The sequence below is a fragment of the Humulus lupulus genome, chromosome 9, assembly GCF_963169125.1.
Source record: "Humulus lupulus chromosome 9, drHumLupu1.1, whole genome shotgun sequence".
In the NCBI taxonomy this organism is placed as follows: Eukaryota; Viridiplantae; Streptophyta; class Magnoliopsida; order Rosales; family Cannabaceae; genus Humulus; species Humulus lupulus.
In genome coordinates this window covers 177295351-177302313 of record NC_084801.1, presented here as the reverse complement: position 1 = coordinate 177302313, position 6963 = coordinate 177295351, and the positions used below count along the sequence as shown (strand labels likewise).

The 6963-nt window shown below is 41.6% G+C and overlaps 1 non-coding gene across 1 annotated transcript; it reads left to right on the top strand.

Moving 5' to 3' along the window:
• Positions 1-6468: 6468 nt before the first annotated feature.
• On the top strand, positions 6469-6575 carry LOC133802898 (small nucleolar RNA R71). The gene has a single exon (XR_009877643.1). It is a non-coding gene; the product is annotated as a small nucleolar RNA R71 (small nucleolar RNA).
• Positions 6576-6963: the final 388 nt, after the last annotated feature.

The window sequence follows — 6963 nt, the reverse complement described above, 5'->3', positions numbered from 1 at the left end:
ATGGAGGCATGGATGATCTTGCCAACATCGATAGACTTGTTGGTTACGATGGCGTACAACAAGTTCCCACACGCCAAGTCCACGGTCCCAAAGTGTTTTGTGGGGAACAATGTTGCCCCAACAAAACGGTGCCACGCCTTGAGTTCATAGTCCATATATTTGGACTCTAGTTTATGAGCAGTGTCATTCTCAGTCGTCCTCCACCGCGCCCCTCTAATGCCAATGGCTTGGATAATGGCATTAGGGTCCAAATTTGATTCAGAAGCATTAAATTCATCATTGGGAATGTCTGGCAAGCCATAGTAATGGTTAATGGCAGAGGCAGAATAGGTAACAGGAACACCCCGAACCATTACCTGTAAATTCTTGCGGTCGATTGCATTAGCATAGAACTCACGAACAATCGATACAACCGCGGGCTGTGGTTGGGCACACAGTCGTTGCCAACCCCTCTGCTCAATGATACTCATCAACCTTGGATAAGGATGATGAATGTCTAGATCAAAGCCCCATTCTGCCACCCATGCCTTCTTCTTATCAATGGCATCCTTGTAGCTTTCAAACGCTTCTTTTGAAGTGAATTTCCTAGCATCATACTTGACTTTAGCAGTGGTAGACAGGCCTGCATGATCAGTGCGTGATCTCCTGCTAGCCATTATATCACGGGCAATAATTGATGATTGATGTCTTCAAAAGTGATTATAAGTAATAACGTATGTCACAGCACAAAGCAGAAGATGTAACACTCTCAAATCTGGCTATTCAACTCAATGTGACATTTCTTCGAACATGTAGAGTGCACAATGTAAAACTCAGAGATCACAAGATTATGGCTTGATCAATTACCCCCAATATGCATATTGAATTAGAATAGAAGCACAATGACCACAGAAATCAATATCAAGGAGAAAAACCCGACAATCCCGTCCACTCTAAGATGGGTTTGAATGAATCCAAGTCTCAAACAAAGGGGGCAAATGAGAATATTACCTTGAATCCAGTTAAAAACTGTGATAATGTGCGTGATTCCTCTTTGAACCCGTGGAAAGACTACCCAATGAGCAGGAATCAGTGAAGGATGGAGTGGGTGGCCAATGATAGTGAGTTGGAAGAATGGGTATAGATGATAGTGAGCAAGAAGAGTAGGTATGGAATAGGCAAGATGATTGAGGATGGTGAGGGAGAATGGGAGAATCATGAGGGTATTTAGGGTTGATAATGGTGTGTAGGGTTTAAGAGAAGAAGAAGAACAATGGAGAATGAGAGACTCGGTTTGTATTTAGGAGAAGGGTGAATGAGTGGTGAAAAGGGAAAGAAAAAGGGCATTTAGGCAGTTTCTGGAAGTCGTGCTGCGGCAGGGCTTTTTAGTTGCCGCGGCACAGGGGTCTCGGTCCTGGGGGGTTTCTTCACGTGTCGCGGCAGGGGTTTTTCTTTGCCGCGGTAGGAGACTCTTGGTTTGGCTCTTTGCCTGTGTGCCGCGGCAAGGCTTTTTCTGTGCCACGGCAAGAGTGCCTTTTTCTGCCTTTTTTTTCACGTTTTTCACGGTTCAACTAAATACATAAAATTTTAAATAAACTAAATGTTCAACTTAAAAACAAAAATAAATAAAAAAAAAAATAAAATAACTAAAACTGAAACTGAAAAAAAAAACATAAAAAATGGGCTACGTTTAACGTCGCTAGCTCGACTGTGAACTTCAATCTTCGTCCACATAAACTGGGTCTTCGAGGTACATCACATGAACCTGTTCATCCTCCTCCACTGACTCATAGTATGGCTTTAATCGCTGACCATTCACCTTGAATGACTTTCCGGTACTTGGACTTACAACTTCGACCGCTCCATGAGGAAAAACCTTGGTAAAAATGAACGGACCTAACCAGCGAGACTTCAACTTCCCAGGAAAGAGTTTAAGGCGAGAGTGATACATGAGAACTTTCTGACCTTCCACAAAGCTCTTCCGAAGAATATGTTTGTCATGAAAAGCTTTGGTTTTCTCCTTGTAGATTTTCGAACTCTCATATGCTTCATTGCGTATTTCTTCTAACTCATGCAATTGAAGCATTCTTTGTTGTCCTACAGCAACCATGTCCATGTTACACTTATTTACAGCCCACCACGCCTTATGCTCTAGCTCAACCGGTAGATGGCAAGGCTTCCCATACACCAACCGATAAGGTGACATACCGATAGGTGTTTTATATGCCGTTCGATATGCCCACAAGGCATCATCAAGCCTTGTACTCCAATCTTTCCGGTTTGGATTTACAGTTTTCTCAAGGATCAATTTGATTTCACGATTAGAAACCTCCGCTTGCCCGTTGGCTTGTGGATGATAAGAAACTGTCACCTTGTGAGTTACACTATAGCGTCGAAACAATGCTTCTATACTCTTGTTACAAAAATGAGTGCCTCGATCACTAAGTATAGCCTTTGGTGTACCAAAACGCAATGTTGGAGCGAATGAAATCCACTACTGTTTTTGAATTATTCGTTCTAGTTGCAATCGCTCCCACCCATTTAGACACGTAGTCTACCGCCAATAAAATATATTCATAGCCGAAAGAGGATGGGAATGGTCCCATGAAATCCATACCCCAAACATCAAAAATCTCAAGAATTAAAATAGGAGTTTGGGGCATTTGATCCTTGGCCGTTATGTTACCAACTCGTTGACAACGATCACATGCCTTACAATAAGCATAAGCATCTTTGAAAATTGTGGGCCAATGGAAACCGCTGTCAAATATCTTACGAGCTGTCCTCTTAGGTCCAAAGTGTCCACCACAAGCATAAGCATGACAAAAAGCAAGGATGGAACGAAATTCAGATTCCAGTACACACCTACGAATGATTTGATCAGTACAATGCTTCCAAAGATAAGGTTCATCCCATATATTGTGGCGAGCATCATGCTTAATCTTGTTCCGTTGTGCTTGTGTGAGATCACTTGGTAACTCCTTTGAAGCAAGGTAGTTTACAATGTCGGCATACCAAGGAATAACTTCTTGCATAGCGAGGAGTTGCTCATCCGGAAATTTTTCTTCTATGGGAAAATTATCTTCATCCCGAATAAGACGACTCAAGTGATCCGCCACCCTATTCTCAGAACCCTTTTTATCTTTTATCTCCAAATAGAACTCTTGAAGAAGTAGAATCCACCGGATCAGCCAAGGCTTGGCTTCTTTCTTTGCCAATAGATAGTGAAGAGCAGCATGGTCGGTATAAACAATCACTTTAGTTCCAATCAAGTATGACCGAAACTTTTCCAAGGCAAAAATGACCGCCAAGAGCTCTTTTTTAGTGGTGGAATAATTAAGTTGAGCATCATTAAGAGTGTGAGAAGCATAATATATAACATGAGGAAGCTTGTCAACTCGCTGCCCAAGAACAGCGCCCACGTCATAGTCACTTGCATCACACATGAGTTCAAAAGGTAGCTCCCAATTCGGTGGCTGAATTATAGGAGCTGTAGTCAGAGACTCTTTTAATATGTTGAAAGCCACTAAACACTTCTCATTAAACTCAAACTTTACATATTTTTGGAGAAGGTTGCATAGTGGTGTGGAAATTTTAGAGAAATCCTTAATAAATCTCTGATAAAACCCAGCATGCCCAAGGAATGATCTCACTTATTTCACACTAGTTGGAGATGGTAGAGAACGAATTAAATCAATCTTTGCCTTATCGACCTCTATTCCCTTGACTGAAATCACATGACCCAAAACTATACCTTGGTTTACCATAAAATGACATTTTTCCCAATTGAGCACAAGGTTAGTTTCAATACACCGCTGGAGTACCAAAGTGAGATTATGAAGGCAGCGATCAAATGAGTCACCATAAACACTAAAATCATCCATAAAAACCTCAATGATGTTTTCAATATATTCTGAAAAAATGCTCATCATACATCGCTGAAATGTGGCCGGAGCATTACATAACCCAAATGACATTCGTCGGAAAGCGAATGTACCAAAAGGGCATGTAAAGGTTGTCTTCTCTTGATCTTCAGGAGCTATAACAATCTGATTATATCCCGAATAACCGTCAAGAAAACAATAATAAGGATGACCCGCTAACCTCTCAAGCATCTGATCAATGAACGGTAATGGAAAGTGATCCTTACGGGTTGCCGCATTCAACTTTCGGTAATCTATACAAACTCGCAACCCGGTTTGCATTCTTTTTAGTACCAGCACGTTTTCATCATTCTTTACCACTGTGATTCCAGACTTCTTTGGTACTACTTGAACAGGACTCACCCATTGACTGTCTGAAATTGGGTAAATAATACCCACACTAAGGAGCTTCAGTATCTCCTTTTTCACAACCTCCATCATGGGTGGATTCAATCTCCGTTGCGCCTCACGTGTTGGTTTAGACCCTTCTTCAAGTAAAATTCGGTGCATGCACATGGAAGGGATAATCCCCTTAATATCCGCAATAGACCAACCAATGGCTGTTTTATACTCTCGGAGTACTCTCATTAATTTTTCTTCTTGACCTTGGTTAAGATTTCTTGCAATTATAACAGGAAGTGTCTCGTTCTTCCCCAAGTAAACATATTTGAGATGCTCCGGAAGAGGCTTCAATTCAAGTGTAGGAGCTTGAATAATTGATGGCTGCAATTTCTCATTAGAAATCGACAAATTAAGAAATGCAACCTTCTTAAAAGTCTTGTCAAAACCACTATTGAGTGTGGTTATGACATCCATGATCTCATGAGACAAATATTCATCGGTCAACACAAGATGCTCTCTCAACGCAACCTCCAAATCATCTTCACTATGCAAATCTAAAACTCGTTGAGAAAGAATATCCAACACATCAAGAGAGTAAACAGCATGTACATCACTTGGATACCTCATAGCCTCAAAAATATTAAATCGAATTGTCTCCCCATCAAATTCCATAGTCAACGTACCGTCATGCACATCAATCTTAGTTCTCGCAGTCTTCATGAATGGTCTCCCCAACAAAATTGGAGTGGAGCATGGAATAGATTCATCTTCCATATCAAGAACATAAAAATCAGCCGGAAACACCAATTCATTTACTTGAACTAAAACATCTTCTATTACACCCTTGGGATAAGCATTCGACCGATCAGCAAGTTGAATTATCACCCCTGTCTCTTCAAGTGGACCGAGATTCAATGAAGCATAAATGGAGAATGGCATGACATTGATAGAGGCTCCCAAATCCAACATACACCGCTCAATTCTTTTATTACCAATAGTGCAAGGGATAGTAAAAGTACCAGGATCCTTACACTTTGGTGGAAGCTTCTTTTGTAGAACTGCGGAAACATTCTCCCCCACACTAAATTTTTCATTACCCCTCAACTTACGCTTATTAGTGCACAACTCTTTCAGAAACTTGGCATAGCGCGACACTTGTTTAATAGCGTCAAGAAGAGGAATATTCACTTCTACCTTTCGGAATGTATCAAGAATTTCCTTGTCAACCTCTTCCTTTTTAGTCTTTTTCAGTCTGCTTAGGAATGGAGGTGGAATGACAATAGTAGGCTTAGGGCTGAGTTGTGTAGGGGTGGTTGGCTTTGGAGGAACATCTTCATTAACTAAGCAATAAACTTGTGGCGTGGATGACAATTTACTAGGCATTGGAGGACTAGGTGGATCATATTGCGTCCCACTGCGCAAAGTTACTGCACTAGCATTCTCCTTGGGATTCATCTCAGGTTGTGAAGGCAATTTATTTGACAGATGAGCCTCCAAACGGTTATATGATGCTGCTAATTGTCCCACCTGATTCTCCAAACTTTTGATGGAAGCTTGGGTAGTTTGCTGAAATTAAAGAGTATTTGTAACAAGTGCATTGATTAAATCCTCAGTAGAAGGTTTAGCACTTGGTGGTGGAGTAGCCTGCGGTGGTTGTGATGGTCTAGGTACATAATTATTTTGAGACCTCTGTTGTGTAGTGAAACCAGGTGGTCTTGCTGCTGTTGGTTGTTGAGCTATTTGTTGATGATTCCCATATCGAAGGTTTGGATGATCACGCCAGCCAGGATTATAAGTTTGTGAAAATGGTTCATAATACATCTGACGTAATTGACCAGGAAAATTTCCCACAGCATTAACACCCTCAGTTTCTCCCTCCACTAGAGTGGGGCACGTATCAGTAGGGTGCCCCACTACTTGACAGATTCCACATGGCCGCACCTGTTGGCCCAAAGCTAGTTGTTGTACCACTGCAGTTAATTGAGCCAATTGTTGACCCAGCTGATTAGCATTAGAGGTGCTCACTTCATTAGCTGATTTAGGCGGTGGAACAGGATCTTGACGAATGCCAAACTGTTGTGAGTTAGCAGCCATATTACAAATCAAGCTCCTGGCTGCAGCAGGAGTCTTATCAACTAGTGCACCCCCACTGGCTGCATCGATCATACTCCTATCCAGTGATTGTAATCCTTCATAAAAGTACTGAATGAGGAGTTGTTCACTTATCTGATGATGAGGGCAGCTAGCACACAACCTCTTAAATCTCTCCCAATACTCATACAAAGACTCTCCTGTATACTGCCTTATACCATAGATCTCCTTCCTGATGCTTCCAACTTTAGATGCCAGAAAGTATCGTTCTAGGAACATAGTCTTCATACCATTCCAAGTTTCAACAGTACCAGGTGGAAGATAGTACAACCACTCTTTAGCTGCATCCTTTAGAGAGAAAGGAAAAGTTCGTAGCTTAATCTGTTCCTCAGTCACTGCAGCGGGTTTCATACTAGAACAGACAATATGAAACTTCTTCAAATGTTTATTCGGATCCTCACCAGGCAGCCCATGGAAAGAAGGCAATAAGTGGATGAGGCCCGACTTCAGCTCAAAGTTTACATCCAACGGTGGATATTGGATGCATAGTGGTTGTTGGTCAAGATTTGGCGCTGCCAACTCTTTCAATGTCCTTTGCTGAGCCATTGTTCTATAGGATCGAACTGAA